The sequence below is a fragment of the Argiope bruennichi genome, chromosome X1 (assembly GCF_947563725.1).
Source record: "Argiope bruennichi chromosome X1, qqArgBrue1.1, whole genome shotgun sequence".
Taxonomy (NCBI): Eukaryota; Metazoa; Arthropoda; class Arachnida; order Araneae; family Araneidae; genus Argiope; species Argiope bruennichi.
The window spans coordinates 23,510,638-23,534,608 of NC_079162.1; the positions used below are offsets into that span (position 1 = coordinate 23,510,638).

The 23,971-nt window shown below is 26.6% G+C and overlaps 1 protein-coding gene across 4 annotated transcripts in view; it reads right to left on the reverse strand.

Moving 5' to 3' along the window:
• Positions 1 to 23,971, reverse strand: part of LOC129958200 (small conductance calcium-activated potassium channel protein 1-like) — a 603,543-nt gene that overhangs the window by 292,833 nt on the left and 286,739 nt on the right. For 3 of the 4 annotated variants that reach the window (XM_056070473.1, XM_056070474.1, XM_056070471.1), the window contains one exon: positions 6,166 to 6,210. The gene's annotated coding sequence lies outside the window, so the exon portion shown is untranslated. Of the gene's footprint in view, positions 1 to 6,165; positions 6,211 to 15,473; positions 15,564 to 23,971 lie in introns of those variants that run through there. The other variant, XM_056070472.1, reaches the window with a different exon arrangement.

Here is a 23,971-nt window from a genome sequence, read left to right on the forward strand (position 1 = left end):
CCCAGACGTGAAACACCCAGTTTCTTGAATATATAGAAAAAAAATTACCAAAAAGTAAATTACAGAGAATAAAACAACAGTAAACAACGATGATTGCTTAAAGTACCAGGAAAGTAAAAATTTCTAAATTTCTTTAATGCAAAATTTTTAAAAAAATATTCGAAACTTCTTTGGTACAACATTTCAGCAGCTATTTAATTTTTGAAATTAAAAAAAATAGTTATTTGTGTTAGATTAAAAGCAGCTCAAGAAATTGGTAAGCTGAATTTTGAGAAATTGGGTTCTCAACAATTTGACAGGAAACAAGAAATATGGAGAGTCCTCGAAGGTTCTGACCAAAAACGTTTCCACTATCTTTTTTTCCCTAGATTCAGAGATAAATAATTGATGAAACACTTTAAACAAAACAATTTCTGATGTACATATTATTTTTAATTTCATAAGTTGAATAGTTGCTCAAATGTAGTACGAAAGTAGTTTCCGATAACCTTTATTTAAATTTTTTTATAACTGATAGAATTACGATAAAAGATACATTCAAGAAACTAAGCCTCAACCAACAATGGCGGCATTCGAAATCAGAGGTTAAATAAATAAAGAATAATGGGCAAAATTGTTTCATTGCTTGCTCAGAAGATATTTGTTCTGCTATTGCTCCATCATGGAAGAAATAAATATTTAATGGTTATTGGGTATAGTAAATTGGTTGATTCCAGCTTTTCATTCTGTTTCTAAAATGCGATCAAAGTAGGGCGTTAGAAAAGTCTTTAATGCTTCACTTTACTCATCCGATGCGAGCTTAGAAGCATTTTTCAGAACTGACAATACCATTAACGACTCAACTATCCTGAGGAAGTCATATTGCATGTTACATCGTCCTAAATAATGAGAGGTCTTATTAAAAACCACTGACGGAGCATAACAATAAATGAAGGATATTTTTAGTATGCTCTCCGAGTTACACAATATAAGGTATTTAAAAGCAATATCAACGTGTGAAAATATGTGCGAATATTAAAAAAAAAAATGTTTAATTTTTATAATTATTTTCCATAATTCTCAGTTTTTTAAAAAAATAATTTGATTTTTTTCTCGTGACATCTGCAAGATTTCAAGTAGCATATTTAAGATTTCACTCATTTATTTTGCCTTCTTTTCAAAATTTAAATACTTATATTCGAATTTTGATATTATACTAATGACGGCTATTAGATTTGATAAGTTTAAGCTCTGAAAATCTGTTTCTTGTTAATTTAATTGGAAACTGCATTTCAATTTCTTTTCAGCTTTAATTTCGTAAGATGTTCATCTTATATTAAGTTTTAACCATTTATTTTTAGATTAAATTAATATTCTTTAGCAAAATTTGGATTCCAGATTTTCTTATTAATTATCATTTAAGAAATTTTATTTGAATAGAATATTTTATTTTATTTTGTTATTAAATTTTTATCTATATGCTGACTTAATTAAGGATATTTTAATGTAATATGAAATAGGTATTTGAATTTAATTGATATAAAAAGATGCATAAATTGCAATTCTGATTACTCTCTTAATTTGTTTGAGAAGATAAAAATTTCAGGTAAAATGCATTACAGAATCAAAAATATTTGAAATGTTGCAGTAAAAAAATAAAATAACAGGAAATAAATTTGCTCAATATACAGTATTTTTAATTAAATATAAGGTGGTACTATCGCTTAAATAAAACTCACATATGTTAACATTTTAGAAAAAAATTAATTATTTGCTATCGTTTATCAACTTTATTTGATGCATTGTATGCCTGTTATAGGTACCTTGACGATTTAATAAAAGGCAAACTGTAATTACTGTGAAAATAAGTTCTTCAATAACAGGAATTATAGATAGAGGTTTACAATCAAGCAAAAATAGTCAAGATTATGATTTAAATAATCGAGTAATTTATTAAAGATATCAATTGCATTCTTTCCATGAGAAAGAAAAACGGCCAATAATTTTCGTCATTAATCTAAACTTTCTGCTCATGAATAAGAACAAAAGATCTAAAAATTAATATTTGCACACTAGAAGCAGTCAATTACAGCTGCCTTTCATTAATTTTCACCAACGTGAGTGATGAGTTTTAGTCCTAAAGAGTTAGTTAAACTCCCAAAAATATATATTAAAATATTCCTAATGAGAAATGTAGTTTTTTTTCTTTTAAATTGCTTTATTTTTCAAGGCTAAAATGAAAAAGATTATATTTTCGTGACATTAAATAAAAATTTCAGTTTTCATTTTGAATTTCAACATTTTTAATGAGCTAGCATAAAAAATTAAGTGAACAAATGTTATTAATATTTTCTCACTCATATTCTTAATAATTTATTTAAAACAGCCCAGATCATTTCGCTTTTCCACGAGGGTATTTCAATGGTGATGTTAAAATAAATATAATTTCCTGTTTTTATAATTTCATTACTAAAATATTGAAAGCTGTTACGAAAAACAATGAAAATAACTTAAAGATCTTTACATACTATCAGTTAATGTAATCTGTTTCTTTTAAGCCAAAACGTATGTAAATATTTTAAGGATGAAAGATTCGAAATATAAAAATAAGACCACTAATGATTTAATCTGAAGAAAGAAATTATCAATTAATTGTTTCAAATTCTTAAAATTATATACGGAATTGTATAAATTTTTTTAAATTAAAATTTAGGTTATAAAACATAGGAAAAATTAAAGGGTGGTGAATTTTATCTGAATGCTAATTAATTTTTCATAGCTAAGCAAAACACAAAATAAGTCAAATAAATGGTAATTACATGCCATACAAATTCACCATATTGCATTATCCATGTCAAAAAAAAAGTTAATGTAAAAAAATTTGTTAAATGCTTAAAATTTCGTCTTGCATTTTTTCTTATTATTGCATTTCACATGAAACCGCATTTGATTACAGAAGAAATATAGTTCTGCATTTTAGTAAAAAATAATTAATGTTTTAAAAACTTTATTTTAGCTATAACATTGCAAATATTAAAAAGTAAAATGCACGCTTTCTTCATTATATAACCGTATGATTAAATATTCCTATGAATTAAATTCTTAGTTTTCAGACCATAAGTTCATCAACAGTATGCATTTAAGATTTTTGACAAAGAAGCAACATAGTAATAAAAAGTTATTCATTTCTTTCTTTCCAAATAAAAATTTTTTTGAGAAGGTAATTCAGACAAATAGCAATGCCAGCAGTCTTTAGACATTTGTATTTCAGAGTGTTTTGATTGATGTTTCAAAGTCAAATGTCAGGTTGAAACTGAAAAATGAATGGCTTTAAAGAACTTAGCAGGATAAAATAACACAGGGATAAAAAAAATTTAGGACGAATGATAGTTTTGCATAGACAGTCATTCGTCTTCATTTTTTTCAATGTAAAATATTCAATAGTGTCAATCTAGGAAAAAAATATAATTTGTCAGTCTTAAAATTATTGTCCTTTAATATGTCAGTTTATTGTTGTTAGATTAAAAAAACCATGCGGTAATTCGTCTCAAGAGTAAATGCCAAATCCTGTTTAGCATCAAAATGCTTAACTCGTGACGGAAAAATAAACTTAATCAAATGAAATAATGAATGGAAATTCTATAGAACTTCAATGGAAGCAACTATATACCAAAATTGATAATATTTTCAAAAGAATATATAATACGATTAAAAATTATCATGAATGAAAGAATATTCATAATATTTTCGGTGATGTCTTAATAATAATTATAATTGAGCTTCATAATATGTAGCCTAGATAAGAATGTCAAAAACGGTATAGTGATAAAAATAAGTATCGATATTATATATCTGTTTATCTAGAAAAAGTTGCAAGACTTTGAATTGTATTATTCAGCTATAAAACTCTCACCATACTGCATCTTATTTCCAGATTAAATAATTTACAATTTAACACATATTCAAATAAAATTAATTCTCTTCATAGATATCAATTACGTTTAAAAACCATATAATCATTCAGAGCTAATATGGCATCGTGATGCATTAAATATGTGATAAAATCTTTTTCATCATTTATGGATAAGATTCAGATATTTGCTTGTTTAGTTAGATTAACACAACGTTTTGGGACGAGTCTCGTAATCTTGAATCAGGGTCACCTGAAGGAGCATCTCCTTTCCCAAAAAATGTACACCCGATCCTAGCTAAGGAAATTCATTGATGGAATCTAGTTCTCGAATCTGCGACCCTCAGGTCTAATAGTCCAAATAATATCCTGGGGTCACTTTATCTCAATAATTAATATTTGAAAAAACAGACAGAGAAAATAAGCATAGTTTTAATATAAAATGTTATTCATCCAAAATATTTATTTTCAAACTTTCGTACCTAGGTCAGTTTAAATTGTAAAAAAGTAGAACTTAGTTTATCTGAAATGTTAATATACAAAAATATTTTATTAAAAACGATCTATAGACCCGAAGAACAATTTAAAAATTTAGATTTCCTAATTTTTCAACGTTACATTTTGTAACTCAAACAGTATGAAATAATTATTTACCTTATTTAAAATACTTTTTAATTTAAAGCATACGTCTATTTCTAATGGTTTAGAAATAAGCTATTGGCAGCGATTCGAGAGAATATACTGCATATACTGACACTAATCAATATTTTTGATAGAAGAAAAGCTTTATAGAAAGACAAATGTATATAGAAATATTTTAATTGGATTTTAATCGCAGTAGATTTATAAATGTATTTTAGGTATTTTAGAGGTTGTTTTCATTATACTTTTCCCATAAATGTGAGGAGATTCTTTTTCATATTCTGAAAAAAAAATCTTTTTACTTTAATAAATATTTTAAATGCCTTTTTTGTTTTCAGAAGGTTTATCTTTTGAAATATATATATTTTTTATAAAATTAATTACGAGACAAACTGTGAATATCTATAGGTGCATGTGGTGAAATGAAATATACTGTTCATTAAAAATGAAATTGAGCAATATTCAATTCGTTTTAAAAAATTATTTTCGTACAATTTGATAACAGATATTATGCAGGCGAAAAAATTTCTTTGGCATTTAACAAGTTCAGAACAAATATTTGTTTTCCCAGCAAAAAAAATTATCCTTTCATATCAAATAATAGGAAAATTATGAAAAAATGTGAATTTTTATGTGCGTGTTATTAAATCTTATAGAAGATTTTTCTTCAAATTATATTATTAAATTGAATACTATAAAATTAAAAATAATTCAAGTATGTTGTCTCTCCCTTGTAAATGCCTTAGATTAAATGACGAACTCCGCTTATCGCAAGGATCGCCATCATCTTGCATATAATTAGAATATCCTCCAGTGCTATGCAATCAACCTGATATATACAAGGCTTATTAGAAAATATATTATTCGTTATTTAAACAGCTTGTTCTATGCAAGATTATTGCGATCAGCTTCATGTAATGCCGTACACCTTATGCTAATTGGTGTATACACAAATTATAGGTGATTATTCTTTTAAAATTTTGATCTTAAACTCAGGTATGACAGTTGTATGTTGTCACAATACGCTTTATGTCACTAATGGTCTCGCTGTCTCAAAATTTCGTATGCATTTGGTGTGTGATTTTTAATATAAGACATTTTGATATAACAGAGAAAATACATGCGGATTTTGATTAGAATTTAATGACACAAATGAATAACGATTAAAATAAATATATTGTCTACATAAGGGAGTGTTATAGTGAGCTTTACTTTTTTTCCATGTATTTCTAACAACAGTGGAATTACGATTTACAAAACAATATTTTAATATTTTATGATCTAGGAATTTTCTCTCTAAAAGGGATAAATGTCATTTATCCCCTTTAGAAAGGGCTTATTTCATGTTTTAATAAGTAATTTCAATTTATTTCCCTTTCAAAAAATATGCTTTTATGTATTCAATGAGAATTTTTTTTATTTGTATCGTGTACCATTATTAATGTCATTTTTTAAAGTTTCCTTTCCATCTATGCACATTTTATTTCTGAAATGATTATTTGAAGAAAAAATAATTAAACGCACATATTCTCTGCCTAGTGTTAAAATGTAATGTGTTTAATGCAACAAATATCATACTTATTGTATATCAAAAAATAAAATTTATAAATACTGTAGAAGTTCATGACTCTTACCTCATAAAAATTAGTTAAGTGAAAGCTCCAACTTGCTCAGAAGTTCTGAAAAAAATTAAATTGAATTAATATGTGGCAATGACAGAATGGAATCAATAAATAATTTATTTTTGAATTTTATTTAGAGGAATAAAATACAAACTAAAATATAAGAATTTCATAAAACAAGTAAGCGCGATTTTTTAATTTTAAAATAAAAGATTATAACCTAATTTTTAAGCTGTATGTTACTATATCTGAGATACATTTTTCTGAATACAGTGATTAATAGATAAAAAATTTATTATTAAATTTCTTAGATTATTTTATTTAAATTATTATTCAATTTTTATTATTAAAACTTTTATAACTTTTGATTCTACAAATAAATACATACAGTGAAAGTATATGTTAAATAACAATAACAACGGACAATTAACAAGGGATTTTCAAACTTCTAAAATTTTGTGAATAAATGACAAAATAATTAATACATAAATGTTAATAAAAAATGTGTTCCATAATAAAAGTATTTTACGTTTAAAAATCGACACTTTTTAAATACAGTGTTTATAAAAAGAGAAAAAAAAATATTTTAAATTTATATAATTTAATTTTATTATTTAATATCATTTTCACATCATAGCAAATCAAATATGCTACATATGAAGTAACACACACACACACACACACACACACACACACACACACACACACACACACACACACACACACACACACACACACACACACACACACACACACACACACACACACACACACACACACACACACACACACACACACACACACACACACACACTGATGCGTTTTGATTTATATAAATTTTTTCTATAATTTAAGTTTTTTCTATTATTTCTTCTATTTTCTATATTTTCTATTATTTCTTTCTATTTTTCTATTTTCTATATTTTCTATTATTTCTTTCTATTTTTCTATTTTCTATATTTTCTATTATTTCTTTCTATTTTTCTATTTTCTATTATTTTTTCTATTTCTATTATTATTATTTCTATTATTTTTTCTATTATTATTATTCTATTATTTCTATTATTTTTCTACTATTTTCTATTCTATTATTTTTCTATTATTTATTAAATATTTTCTATTATTTCTGTTATTTTTTTCTATTATTAAGTATTGCCAACTGAATAAAAAAATTTTAAATAGAATAGAAAACTGTATGACTTTGATTAACTTTTCGATGTGGGTTAACATATATTCCAACATGCAGAGAATTTAAGCAAAATGTGGAAGAGTTTTTAACCCAATCAGCACCAAACAATGCAAATGACTTTACTGATAATCCTGTTTATTATAGATATTTCAGTAATTAAATTTAACATTTCATTTAAAAAACCATTAATATTTATTTTGAACAATTATTAGTATTTTGTGTAAAAAAGAAACACCAAAATAATATAATATTCCATTGGTATTTGATGCATTGGATTTTGAACAAACTTTGAGTTAAATATTTTTATAACTTTTCTTGAATTTGCAAAAACACATTGCATTTAAATTATTTTAATTGCTATCTATTTCTGTTAATTCTGAGTAAAGAAGCAATCCTTTTTCGAAAATCCAAGGAAGTTAAGAAAGTGAGGTCTATGATAATAAATAAAAAGTTTGCCCTTTAGAATCAGATAATAAGATTTCAAGAAAAAAATGATGCAAAGAAAAAAAAATGTTGTGTTAAAGAATATAACCGGATATTAAAAAAAATTATAATGGAAAAGACTTAATTCAAATAAATACATCTCTAATGTTTAAGGATCGTCTATATGATATTACTTACATTCCCTCTAGTGGAAATAGCGAAATCTTAAGCATTGCAAAATCCCAATTTCTCCCCTAGGAATCCTTATTGTGTTTAGAAATCAGAAAAAAACGTATGTTTTTACGACTGCATGGAACATACATTGTTCCAAATATATTTTAGAAGCAAAAGTAAGAAATAGTTCTCCTCGACCTACTTTTTCCCATCTGAAATATGGGAAAGTATAAATTTTTCTCTCCCTACATTCTGTGTGTCATACATTAAGCTTGTTCTACATCACATTCTCTACCATAGAAAAACAGTAATATTTTTGTAAAGAACAATAAAATTATTTGTGCAGGTACAATTTTATATCTACTTATAATCAGGTTTCAAAAATAATATTAATAAATTACGGTTCCTTATCGGATAATACCAGTTGCCAATTGTACTTAGTTCAAAACAAAAAGGTTTATTTAACTGTAGAAAAGGATTTACTACTTGTGAATGAGCATTTGGAACTAATATTTATGCATTTAATATAACTTTATAAAAAAGAATGATTTGTAAAAATATAATTTTTTTTTGAAGAATTTCAAAAACAAAAGAATCTTTTGAGTCTGTTTTTTCACTTGTAATTCTTTAAAAAGCTTGACAACTACAAGCGGTTGGAACATCACTGAATGGTATTAATTGAATTTTTCTCTTATATAGGCCATAAAAATGATATTTATATAATTTAAAACTTTTTATTTCAAATATTCTGAAAACGCCACACTTTCATAGAATTGACAACCATTCACCAGTTTTCAGAATCAGCGGTTATCATTGTCAAATTTCGATATACGACTTATTCATCTTAATTAATAGCATCTTCATGAGGCAAAATTTGTGCTAAGAACACAATTCTGTTGAAAATAAGTAATACGCAACCATATTCAGTTGAGACGTGTTTATGCTAGGCAGTTGGAAACGATTCTTGTAATACTAAGATTTTATTGAAATTGACAGAAGATAGAACCCACGAACTCGGGGAAATGCAGCTAGCAACATATACAACAAGCTAGTCAAACAGACTGAAAAGCAATCACTAAAAGTTTTTAAATCTAAAGCTAATCTATCAATTTTAATTAAATCTAATTAATATTTTGTAAAATTCTCTAAGTGTATTTAGAAGCATTAGAATTATATCAGTCTAATTTATCACGAATTGAACTTTTCAATTATTCCTCCACTAAGCAAATATTACATTACTCTCCACAAACTATATCAGAAGAATGTACTTTGGAAGATAATCAGTCAGATCAGTGCTTACATTCGTTTGGATGAGACCATTAATTGTAATTAAACTCAAATACGACCCGATATTCTAATATTTACAGTAAATATTTTATTAGTTTTAATGACTTCAATTAATTACTTAGAAAATTCTTCCCATTTTGGAAACAAATTAATATTCAATATTTGTACCTCTTATTTCAATAATTTTAAAGGAATTTTCAAATTTTACATTGAACGAAATAGTTATTTAATTTGAATGGAAGCAAAACATTTCATTTCTCAAACTAATTGATTACATTAATGCTACTAATCGTATTATTATCATGGATGTTATTAACTGAAACTTTAGAATATTATCATACTGCCGTCCGTTAAAGAAAAGCAATGCTTCTAACTAATTAGACACGGTTAACGTGTTCTGAATGATTGATACCAGTCTTGAATAGTTAATTCTTACTAATAATCGAAAGTTCCTGATAATTAATAATTTGTAGAAATCTTGATTCAACTTTGTGGAGAAATGGTATAATGAGTGTTTAGTTTGCCTACTAATACGGCGTGCATTTGTCATTAAGAAAAGATACAAGGAATGATATTCAACCCATAATTGATTAATTGATGATTGATTGGCATTCCAAATACCAATAAGATGTATAACAGATGTTAAAATCGATTGATTTCCATATAAATTTATATATATGCTTGTATATGCAATGTCATCGTCATTTAATCTTCAACGTGATCTTAATAGAAACATAGTTTCATTAATCTTTTAATTATTAGCTGTACAAGAAAAACTTTTTTTGTGTGCGTGAATGGTTTGAGCAAATGCGGTGCACTTATCCATTAGGATTCAAAAAGCAAAACTAATCAATCTGTTCTCTAATTATCATGTACGATCAATTTACTTCCTACACCTTTACAATCAACCCCGTATGGATTGGATGGTTTTATTGCTAAATGAGGGATGACAAGAATAATTAACTCTTTCGGTTGTTAAATTTCAGCACAAACCTCATCTTGCAATCATTTAAAACCTGAGGCTTTTTCTCTGCCACTTAAATGGTTTCATAAAGAATATTTTGAGGTCTCATTCATCTTAAATCTATAGAATTATCATAATTTTACAAATTAGAATCAAAATGTGAGTACTATTAAATGAAATTTGATTTCAGCGAAATATTTTCATCTCACTAAAATGGATAGTTCAAGATTAACAGAAGAATTTAATGTTCTAACGAGAAAAGAAAATACTTTGAAATTGTATATCTCGAAATTGAGAAGATTGTGCTTTCGATCGTATTCTCATATTTCTATTTGAAACAGTGCCGTCCATAAATTATCAAGGAATTATTATTGTTGTTCTGAAGTGAAAATTCTTTAATTATTTGTATTAAGGTATTTGTAAAAGCTCAAAATATATCGGAAGTTCCTAAGTGCTTGCATTGTTGACAAATGATTTGATATTGATACATCACACTTACTCAATCTTGATTTTAATATTTTTTTATATTCTATATTTCTTTTGAGTACTGTCTTGAAGAGATTTTTTAATATGGTTCCTATTTAAGTAGTCACTGTATATAATTCATATTTTTTAACTCTAAAGGTTACTAAACAAAAACGCTAGAATGAGATTTTTTTGGTACGGATGAAATTTTGAATAATTAAATTTAATTAAAACTAGTTTTTAAAGTGCAGTTATATTATTATGCTAAATGTAATTACTTTATTAATTTTAATGCTTTTATACTTATTGAACTTGATATTTATTTTTCCTAATCTTTACGAGGTGATGCCATTGGTTTGAATTCAAAGTTTAATTTGATACACATAGAAGGTTTGAAAATATAATAATGATGAATTGTTCATGCTAATTAACAAGTACACAAAATTACAAATCTCTAGAAGTCAGAAAGCAAGATGAAGAAACGACTGCGAAATTTCATCCATATGAACAAGAAATAAGTAATGTTAAATAAAGATGTTTAAATTGAAGATTTACAATTTTTATGTCGCAAAAAATGCGCAGTCTTAACAGTAATTTTATGGTACTGTGTTTATGCACTTCAGAAAGCACAGAATTTTTTGCCTTTGAGAAGAGTGAAATTTTTAATGTCTGGAGAAGGAAATATGAAATTAATATCTTAGAAATTTCTGTCAGCTCTGTAATCGATCTTTCATCCACTAATCTTTATTTAATTTGCAAACAAAGAATGTTGAGAAATATTTCACTTTTAAATAATTAAATAAACCTTCAGAAGGAAAATAAAGTTTCTTTTATGAAAGGTACCAATGAAAGAGAGGTCTTAAACATGCATTAAATTTCAGAAATATTAAATGATAGCCTGAATTTTTTGTATGATATAATGTTTAAATAGACAGTCTGTTAGGTAGGTAATTTAATAAGAGGTGCTTCAGAGGAGACAGGTAAAATGATTTATTGTTAGATTTATTTTAACATATTTTTGCTTAATATTTTTGCTTATGGAAATTTTCGATATCTTAAAATTCCAAGATTCCAGATGTTATATCTTAACCAGATGATAATCTTAAAATTCCAAGATTCCAGATGTTAGAATGAATAAAAAATTAATGAGCTTTCATAAAAAACGTTCCTTATATTGTTAATCGAAGATCGTTATTGTATCTTCGATGTTAAGAGATAGGTATAAACATTTTAATTATCAATCAATATAATCACTTTCAAAGAATGGCTGAACAACTGAACCACTGCCATTTATATTTTTAACATTTCAATTAATCTAGCAATTTTTAGAAATATAATTTACAAATTTGACACAATGTAAGCCTCCAGAAATGGATTTGAGATTGCTATCATTGCAAATACTTAAAAGGACCTGAATTCCACAACAACAAAATACAATATTTTGTTGTTGTGGAATTACCCCTTATATTGCAAAATACCCTTATATTACAAATTAGTGAAAACTCTAAGCATTCTATGAAATCAGGGATTCTAGCAAAGATACAAAAGAACTTTCAATCTTTTTCTCAGGTACAGAAAAATTGATGGTGCCGTCACTTTCGTTCACCCATCGAGTTATCTAATCTTGCTCTGTCATCTGCAGTAAATTTAAGCATTACAGTTAAAGCCTTACTGTAGGACAAGAAGTGACAACTTACTTCTAAAGAGCAAGAGAAATCCTTTGGATCAGTGGTGCAACATATATTTCTGTGTAAACGATGGAAGGTATTTCAACTGTCACTCCATCTGTGGGTTACGCCATTTCTTAAGCGCCAGAAATAAATGCCATTTCCTTTTCAAAATCAAAAATTTATACTGCCGATAGTTGTCCTTTAGTCTATGCGATACTTTATTATGTTTTCACGTATACATAGAATTGCGCCCTGTAGCATGCAAATCCAGAGAACACTTACTCAAATATATCGCATCTTAGAAACCGCAATTTCAATGAGGATACATTTGCTCCATGAAATCAATGAATGAAAAGTGCTACTTGTTTATACGTAGAAATAAGTTTCTGTTGCTTTCACCCCGAAAAAAATTCACTCACGTAAGATTTAAGAGAAAAACCTTTCTTAGTATAAAAGGAATTCTATGCAAGTTCTGGATTTCTTATTCTCGGAAGATATTCGAATTCTGTTCAAAATTTTTCTCGACCGAAAATTCGATGAATAGCGCGAGATTTCATCATTTGGAAGAAATATTTGAACTTCCAGTGTATTTTTTTTTTTTCGTTATTCGCAGAAATTAGAAAAACACGCGAATATTTTTAGCTTTGAGGCATCCATTTTCACACATTTTCGGCAAACTGTTTATTTTCGTGAGTTGAAAAAAAAAACAAAAACAAAAAAAAAAAAACGGATAAATTAAATCGCCGTTGAAAAAAATAAAAATAATTGTTAAAATAATTTTGAATCGAATTAGGATATATTCCCGAAAAATATTATTTTTCCACTTGTAAAAGATGAATTGCGATGGAAATAAAAAATTATGAAACTTCAAATATGAAAGGTAAATATCCCTAATCATATTTTTAACTTAAATGGAAGAAACTTTTAAAAAGTCAAAAAAGATTGAAATAAAATTGTCATCTTATTCTACATTACCTTTTAAAGAAAGGTAGTTTTCTTCAAAAATGGTTGAAGGAAAACTTTTGCAATTAAATAAGAAATTTATAAACTCCAGTTTCTTGAATTTATGATTTGCATAGGTTATTTAAAAATCTATTTATATGTGATATCAGTGTAATTATAAGAAGATAAAATTATGGATTAGAGCTTGAAAAAATTATTTAATTCCATTTCACTGTTTTAGGATAAATGGTGAAAAGAGAAATTTTTATATGTGTTATTTACAAATTGCTGTAAATGTACCTGCAATATCTTAATGTAAAATTGGAAAGAAATATGTGCTTTCGTAAACAGAATAATAAAACCCTTCTTTGCTCTTATATTAAAAAGGGAAAAGAAATTATCTAAAATCCTGCGGTCAAAACAAATATTGACTTTAAATAGAAAGTTTTAAGTAAATTGGAATCGTAATCATATGAGTAATGTATTTTAGCTTTCATATAATAAATAAATTTGAGAATTTTATGTTCCTTATGATATTTATAGCGGATTTATTATCTTCTATTAATTTTTCTGCGTCCCCCATTATTATTATTATTTTTGCTTCAGTGACAGGTTTTTCATTAAAAAAAATTATATTTTCCTTCTAATTTATTGATGAGAACGTTTTATCAAAACTTTTTTATATATCATTTTTTATCTATAGGTTTTTAGCTTTTATTTCTTTTGACATTCATTGTGGTTTTTTCAAAGATGTGAAACACCCAGTATAATCCGGGAATCGAACACGGGCATAAGGGAGCTGTAAAGCTGCACGTAAACTATTACACCAGCATGTTTTGAGTTTACATCCATACTTTAAACAATCATAAATTTCACCGTGAAGAATTTGTTATTCTAAATTATTCATAATCCACATACATTTGAAATAGTGCTAGAATAGTAAATATTATATTCCTATTCTAAGAATAAATTTAATTTTCTTATAATCTTAATTTATTACTTTAATTGATTTTATCAAAAAATACGGATGTCAAAACAAACCCAAGAAGCACAAGATTCTGATATAAATACACAAATTAAATCATAACTTTTATAATACATTTTAACATTTAATGAATGTCTAAGAGCTTCTTTCATATGTTCACATTGCATTTTAATTTCTTTATAATATAGCTAGATTCTGGATGAAAAATTACTATTTCCTACATTTTTCTACACTAATAAAATGATTATTAATACCTTTTTATTTTTTTATTTGCTGCTTTTTAATCTTTAATATTTTCCTAATTCATTTTCACAAATATGGAATCTAAAAATAAATTAACTCTCAAATTGATTTCTAGACGGGATCTCATCTGTGAAATTATTGTGTTAATTGATAATCAAGAGTCCCAACATTTTTTAAATTTTCTATCGCCATCAGGAATTGATAGCTAAAAATTATTTTTTCATAACTCTTATACATTGGAAGTAAGTGAAAAATCATTTACAAAGTCTCATCCTAACAAACTTATAATATGCAAAGTTCACTAATAGTGTTAATATGAGATTATGCTGCGTTTAGCATTGAGTTGCTTTTTAAAAAGTGAACAGATTTTTATTTCATTTTTAAAAAATCAATTTTATTCAGATTTGTGAATGCTGTGATGGTCTTCAGATAGTTGATTTGAAACTAATTACCATTCAAAGCGTGATATTTTTTTGAAAATCCAGACTTGATTTTGAACCCATCGCATTTTTACTCATTTTCCATATTAATTATCATATTTTTTTTATAATGAAGGAAAAGTATCAACACTTTTCATAGACAGCTTCCGGAATTTCAATTCCAAAACGATAAGCGTCTATTTTTTTTAAAATATTATTTAGAATTCAAAGTGAAACACATTCGAATTAACTGAAAGCCCCTTTTATAGACGCTAAAATCGTTTAATGTTTCACTGAATTCTGAAACTAAGATACGTATAACATGATGATGTAGACATATTCAGTAATGACGAAAAATAAAACGAATTTTAATAATTCAAGAAAACGAGTTAATTTTGATTCAGATTTTTTAACTGATATTTTGATATAATTATCAATTAAAATCTTTCATCATTTCCTAGAATTAAAAATGCATGCAAAGCTTATTATACATATTTCAGCTTATTATACATATACATATTTATAAAAATCATTACATATAACATAAAAAGAGACTCACCGACAAGAATAGAGAGGAAATTTCGATTACAAATGAGTCAAGAAGAGAGTTTCCGATTTATATAGTATCTGTTGCGTCAGAATAAAGTTTCTCTCAATTTCATTGGTTGATGAACGGGCCTATCACAAGAAAGGAAACGGCGATGTGGGTGAGATAACCCTTAACCACAGACTATCATTTCAAAACACTGGATGGGTATTGAACTCATCGATCCCATATAATGCAATCTCTGGCGAAAATAATCTGTTGTCCAGACAGATTATTTCGGCAGATTAATTCAGATTAACTAAATATGTTCTTAAATCTTACGTTTCTCGCCAATTTTTCTTCTTCTCATAATAACTTTAATTTTATTTATTTATTTATAATTTGAAAACGAAATTTACTTTCAAATAAAATCTACTTATTTTGAGCTGCAAGATCCTAGCAAAGCAAGATTTACAATACCCCATAATATTTGCATAAAACGCTTCATAGCATTGTATATCAATGAATGAAAATATTCATAAAATCGTACAATACCGTGTATCGATGTGCTGCAGGACTATTAATAATAATTTTGGGTATTTCGATGTGCTATTGCTTTTAGATTTCATAAAACAAGGGGCATTAAAAAAGAAATAAAACTTTCATTTTCGAATCATTTAAAAAAATTAAAACGGAAAAAGAGACGTTTTTGAAATAAAATCAAAAATGAATACCCGTTTTGTTTATGAAAGCCTGCATCAAAATTTCCTCACTATTAACAAAAATTAACATATTTTATATTTATTTTTATTATTTATACGCAGCGCTACAATAGCGCAGACCGTTAAAGTTTGTAAAATAATTGAGATGGATTTCTACGAAATCCGAGGCGAGAAGGTTAAAGGAAAACAATGTGAATATAGTAAAGCACGTTGCAGAATATGATTAATTATTTTCTGCCAAACAAAGGATTTTATGGAAATGATTTATGTTTAAATAAATAATTATTTAAACATATGCGAACAAAGAATATTTAAATATCATTATTTAAATATTCTATATTCTGTTAAAATAATTATAATTATTTTAACAGAATATAGAAGGTAACGATTTTTTGATAAAATATATATCGTTAAGCTCATTTTCTAAAGACAAAATATAGTAATCTTAAAAAATAGTTTGATGAATTCTATGCAGAAAATCTGCTTTTGAATTGAAAATTCCGAATTAGTACAGAAAAATTTAATTGGTAATTCCTTTATAGGACTAAGGAGGGATTTGCTATATTAAATTATTGATATGCGAATTTAAGAAGATATTTATTACACGAAATTTTCAACTGACTTATATGATTTAATGTAGGAGATGACACAGAAAGAAATAAAACATTGTGACTGGTGTATGATACTCCGACCAAAGAAACATCATAGAGTAAAATATCATATATTTTTTAAATACACATATGATAAGAATATACTTTTTGATTGACGATTTTTAAATATTAAAACAATAATATAAAAATAAAACGATTTTAAAAAATGATATTTAAATACATTAAAAATGATTATTTTAATGAACTTTAAACATTGCATGAATTTTGTGATTTAACTCCCATACTACATGATATTTAAAATTTTACTGGCAACGATGCATTTCTATATAAATGAAAGTAAAGAAAGCAGAAAGGAAGTTTAAAATTTAATTTTGAGCTTAATTCTTCATTCAAATTGGTAAATTAAAATATTAACCAATGAAATAAAATTTCGTCTGTAAAATGTTTCCTTCTTCGAAATCAATAAACAATTCGGTTAATCCTAATTAATTAATTTAAAATTGAATTTATAAAATGACACTGAAATGATTATGAAATTTGCATAATATCAGACTTAAAATCATTCATTAAATAAGGAAATAGTTGTTATAAACCCATATGATAAAAGGAGTTCTTTGCACGAAACTCTCAGAGAAAATTTTGGATTTTTTTTTTTTTTTTGCATGAAAAAATCTCTTGGGGAAAAGATGATTTTTTTTTTTAATTTATAAAAATCTTTTATTGCTAAAGTTGAGATAAAAATACGTCGATGCCTTCTTTCACCTATAATCAATCAGTTCTGAATATCAAAATGATATTTATTTCTGATACCAAAATTAATTAGCTCATTACTGCATTGAGAACGAGATATTTATAATTCATTAATTCGGCAACTTTATTTAATGAAATTAGTTTAAGAATTGATTGATAATTCATTCAAAATCGCATAATATTTCTTTAAAAAATTGCATTTCAATCTGTGACTCGAAATACTGAGGGCATTTATAATATTTTGAGCTGTGTTTGCTGCCCATATTTGTTCTAAGCCAAAGCACAGATAAATTTACCAAAAAAGTAAGTTTAGTCCTTAACGCTCCAATTTGAAGCTCCACGAAGTCTACTTTAAAAAGGTCTTAGTAATTTCCAGCAGTTATAGGATTAAGAGGCCAGATAGAATTTACATGATGAAAAAGTGAATCTGCGTTAGCTCCATGAAATTGGAAAAATCATTTCTTAAGTATAAACAATTCAATTTTTTGAGATTTCCAACTTTTTTAAATTTCAAACTGTCGCTTAATTTTTTTAAAGAATATTATTTTACACAATTTCTGAAGTGGTAGTTGAGAGAATCAAAAACATTGTTTGTTGTATTTTCTACCCATATATGTCTAGTGAAGACTTATAAATAAACATTGTTGAATAACAGGGTAGATTACTGCATATAGAAAACGACGAGAGAGAATGATCAAAGAGACGAAATCAATACAATTGAGTATAATACATTTCTAAAAGAGAAACTGCCGTGTTTTAATATAAAAGATTTAATTTCGAGAGAGAGGCTTTGAAAATGAAATGCTTCTGATATGTAGAAATTTCATCTCGCACGAAGCGCCCGCTTCTCTTTAAATTTTAATTGAATTTTTGGCTACTAAGTTTCAAATTGAGAATTTTAAGAATAGAACTAGCAACCATTCTAGGTTCCTTTTAGAGATAGAATTTCATTTTGGAAAGACCAAAGTATTATCTTTTCAGCCTGGTTTGACAGATAGAAATTAAAAGATATGCTGATTCAAAAAAAAAAAATGATAATGCATTTAAAACTTCTGGTTTCAAAGAAATTTAATTTGAGGTGAAATCTTGTGGAAACTTCCTGAATTTATTTTTAACAGTTTGTTCTAATGAATTTCTAATTGTTTTCTTTCTTTCCTTTCTGATACTCGAATCTTAAGAATTTAAAAAGATTTTCTGATATGTAAAAAGTTGCGTTTCATACATTGAAACGAAATTAAATTCATATTTATTATTTAAAAAATCCTTTATTTCATTTTTGAAAAACTGGCAATTAAAACATCTCTTAACATCGCAAAGAAACCTGTCTTTATGTTGCTGTCTTGTGGAACGCTTGTTTTGTTTTTTAATACTTCAAAATACTTTCCCAATTCTGATCCTTGAACTATATGTTTTAAAAAGATTTTTTAAATATAAAAAGTAATCTATAAAGTATTATATTTAAAAAACTACGAAATACTGATTGTGTTTTAAATTCTTCTTTAAATGTTGAAATTATTTCAAAACCATTGAGTTTTTAAATCACTAGACCTTGAATCGATTGACATGAAAATTGATTAATATTTTTCAATCTCAGTCAAGAATTCTGTGGCATTGAATCTTTTCTAATCAACCTGCTCTGTGTAAACATCCCAAAGCGTGTACGGATGTGTGTAGAGAATAGCTAGAATGATTTTGATGAAATGCGATTCAAAAATTTCTTATTAGTCGTTATCAAAAATAATATCAAAAAAGGATTTTGTTTACATGAAATTGTTGCTTTTCTTCCATTCAGCATGGTTTTAATAAGAAAAATTTGAGGCCTATTAATTAACAAAGAGATATTTATAACTCTCTATACTTGCTTTTCATTTTTCTTGAAAGAAAATTAGATAATATAAAGTTAAGTATTTCCTTTATGAACAAGATTTATGCTTTTTCGTTTTTCTCTTATTCATATGTTCCCTTTTTTCACCATTCTTCTGTATAATTGTTTTCATACTCATTGATTTTCAAAGCTATTCGAAAAATGTAAAATATTTTTTTTTTTTTTGCATTTAACTAATTAATTAAAAAGTACGTTGGAGACTATATGGGGAAATTCGGGATTGTTGACTGGGACGCAGACATTCATTTGATTTAGATTAACTTAGTTGCTTTATTTTAATGTTTTGTGTTTAAACAATACGAGGTTAAATTTGGGGCGTACCTCTTAATTTTGAAAGGTAGTCAAAACCGATATCAAAGTTAGCAGGCCCCTCGCCTGAATTTGATGCTATACCAACAAAGGGACGTTTGATTTTCAAAGTATGATTAACTTGAGGCAAGGTCACATGTATGGAGGACCTTCGGTGGAAATAGGGAAGGTTAGCCTTTACTTATGAGAGGTTCATTTTTATTCCCCTTCCTGTAGAATCCTAACGGAATTTCTTTTGGGAAATGAAAATAACATAACGGTATCATAAGTTTGCTAAAGTAAAAATTAATATAGTAAATTATTAGTATAGTTTGAGTTAAGTTAAATAATTAGCCTATGAATATATCTTTTACAGATACTTAAAAAGATTTCTGCAATGGCAATGATAATATTTCGTAGAAAATTGAAAAAAAAAAACAAAAAACCCTCAGTTAATCAAGATTTTAATACCCATTTATAAAGACTAAATGTATTATTAAATCTGCAAAAAAAGATTGCCATTTTATTAGACGTCGTTTTTTCTTCCCGGCTCTCGACATGAAATTAAACATTTGTTGTTTTTGTTAAAAATTAAAAATGGATTCTTTTTATTGTGCTGGAAATTTTTATGTTTTCTTTCACAGTTACAAAACTTCGCATATGTAAGCATGGAACTTAATTTTCAAAAGAATATTTCATCATGGTAAGTATAAAAAGAATAGAAAAACTCTACATGCCCCAAAATTTAATCGTAGTGTAACATGAAACTCCTCGGTGATTAAATTGCAATCGTAAAGTTGTGTCAATAGAGAAGCGCACCAACATTTCTTTTTTCTTCTGCTTATATTTGATTACCACCCTTTTTTTCCCTACATCGTAAACTTTCTAGAGTTTCTGCACATTTTGAATCAAGGAACATCCCTGAGAAAAAAGAAAATAAAGCGGCATCTTAAATAATGTGCTCTTACATGGAATGTCCGTAAATATTAATAATGATATAAAATAGATTTAACTTTTTTAAATATATGTGAAAGGAAAATTCTTTTAAAATGTTGAAAAGTTTGATGCATATCAACTTTATTTTTATTATTAAAAATTTTACTTTTTCAAAACTTATCTTAAAAGTTATATAGCTGCCAAAATATTCGCTGTTAACTCACATATTCAGGTTTTTTTTTTTGCGTTCTTACTGTTAAAGAAGGCTTTTGAAGCCAGTCAGTTAATCTAAGAATTTTAAGAAAACCTTAAATAAACAAGAAAGAAATACAAATTGCATAAAAGAATTTTTAATTTTAAGGAAATAAAGAGAATTAAGTATTTTCTGTACTTTTCTTCAGTAAAGGGAATGATAGACTGATAATGATTTTTAAAAAAGCAAGCTATTTTAAACTTAAATTTAACAAGACAATGCTTCTATAGGTAAATATATATATACAAAGCTTTGTACGGATTATTTATGCGATACGTATTTCCAAATTTACTACTGAATTCTAGTATAAGGGCAATATCTATTACAAGCCGTACTCGCTTGAACGTCATCAAACATATCATTCATTGGTTGTTAGATCGAAAGGAATATTTTCCTTTTCAACAGGAAAGAACTTTTTGAATTTTCTAATTTAAGAAAGGAATAGGAAATCATTAAAAAAATTGAATTTTTTTTAAGAAAAAATTTTAAATGTTCTCCAATCTATTCACTACTATTAGAAAAATGTACTTATGTTGGATTCCACGTATCGACCCTAGTCACTAAAAAGAAACTCTTGTCTCTCTTATCTTCCGCCTTTGCTCCGACTTGCAGAATATTACGTTCATCTTCAATTTGAGCCAACTCATATGAAAGTCTTTTAGCCAGTCAAAGAAATGAGTATCGAAATTAGATTGGTTTTTTCAGCCTAACAACCAAAAGGAAAGTCAGGTTTCTCTTTTATTTGACTGCTTTCGGTTTATATATTTTACTTTTTTGTGGTAGATCTATTTTCATTATTTCACAAACTTGAGAAAATCATTTGATGTTGTAGTTTTTCTATAGTTGGAAGTTGTTTCTGATTTTAGATTTGCTTCTTTTCTCTTAAACTGATTAAGATATTTCCGTTGTTTTTTTCTTTTCCTAAATGTGTTTTCAAGATTTTAACATGAAAGAGTTATTTTCAATGAAATGCTTTAACCTTAGTTTAGATTAAGTATTAATAAACAATTTTTCAAAGTGATACATCCAAATACACATCCAATACAAGTAATTATACATATTTATCAGTCGAATTTTCAAAACTTTGTTTGCAATGTAATTCAGCAATGAAGGTTAAATATTGCTTATTTTATTCTATTGCATTTCCCAATATAATGATTAGAAGACATTCAGTATTTTAACAAATTATTAAGCAATAAAAAAGCTTTGCTAAAACTATGCTCAAAAGTATATTTTAGAGCATAGAAAAGAGCAGTCTATTTGATGTAATTTGTGAAAATTCACTATAAGAACTTTAAAATTAAGTAGGAAAAAAATGTATTCTTAAATTTCTCATCAAAATTAAGTTATTTCTTACAGAATTAAGAGCATAATTCAGTTTAAATTAAGATTATATGTCAATTAATATGAAGTGCATTAAAGATAGCCTAATTAGTACTCTTTAAAATTTTTGGTAAACATCGTTTCAGAATACGATTTTTATTATTTTTTATGAAAAATAAATTTCTTATATTGTGTGCAATTATTCAAATATAGAAACTTATATTTCTCAAAACTCTTCATCAACACCCAGTGACAGAGCTTATCTTTTCAAGTTTTATATTCCAAACTCTAGCTTATTGTGTTCAATTTTAGATCTATCTTTTTTTTATGCATTATCAAACAACTTTTTATTCCATGCAATCAGGGTACTGAAAGGTGCAACATTCTGAGAATATAAAATGAAATAAACAGGTAAAAGGCTGTAGGTGGATTTTCAAAGAAATATCATTGAATTTCCACACAATAACAATGAATGCCTAAAATTGTCATCTATCAAGTCTTAAATATTAATATCTTAGTCACGTACCATATTTCGTATATTGATAACTCTAAACTTAATTGCTAAAAATGCAAAAATGTAAGTTAAAATAAGTTTTCAAGAAACTTCTATAGCCAATTTATCACATTAAAAATAGAATCCGCAATTGTTCCATAGACGAAAAAAAAAATGCTTTTAGCTAGGAAAAAAAAAATGTTTTTATGTTTTTGCGTCATTTACGAAAAGAACAATTCTGCAATGAGAAGGTATCTGAATAAAAAAATTTTTTAATTATATTTTTTTACATTTCAATAAAAAATCCTTAATTTCGTACCATTTTTATACAATTAACTATAATATACGCTATTAAAATATATTTTCTTCTACCACGCATTTCTGCTTTAGTTAAAATACCCTTTTGACCGTGAACACGTACAGAATTACTGAAAGCTAAAAAATGACAACAATTTTCAATAATTTTGAAGTATATTAAGCTGCAATCAATCAGCTTTATTTTTTTATGACTACTTAGCTTTATTATTTCATTTTCATTTCAAGACAACTTCTCATACATATTTATCCCCGAAAATATAAAATTGTTGAAAATACAGAAGTTGAACTCTTAATTGAATTTTCAAATAGTATGACAGAATTACTTGGAAATTAAGAATAGTTGTTATATTTTGACAGTTTTTCTATTAAGAAGATAAACTGTTTTTATATATACAGTCATTTATCATCCGTGGAGCGAAAAAAGGATTACATAACAACATGTTTTTGATAGAATTTTTTTCCATCTAAGGTCTGACGATAAGATACGCTGGTGGGGATTACCTTCTTGTTTTGGATAAAGTTGTACTTCTACCAACCCCAAGAGGCTCGATTCAATGCAACGACTAGGATTACAGGGGAAAAGGAACAAGAGGCCCACACGTCATCACCATCCCTTCCGAGCCTTTTCTTTTGAACTAGAACCGCAAGCCGTGGGAGATAAGACATGGGCCCTCCTGTCGGTCAATCCAGCTTTGTCATATACAGGCCTTTCAGAGGAAGATTAAGGATTAATTGCAGCAGACTCGGAAATATCTGAGCAACAGCTGCTGCAGCCATCAGTTCACTAAAGCAACTTAGGCTAATAACTGAACGGGAGTGAATAACAACAGTCTAGACAGCTTTTTCTGCAAAAAATCGATTATCTGAATTAGTCTAATACTAAAATGAACTGAAATGAAGTTCATTTCAAAAAATAAACTTGAAATTAATACTGACAATCTAAGCTGATTTG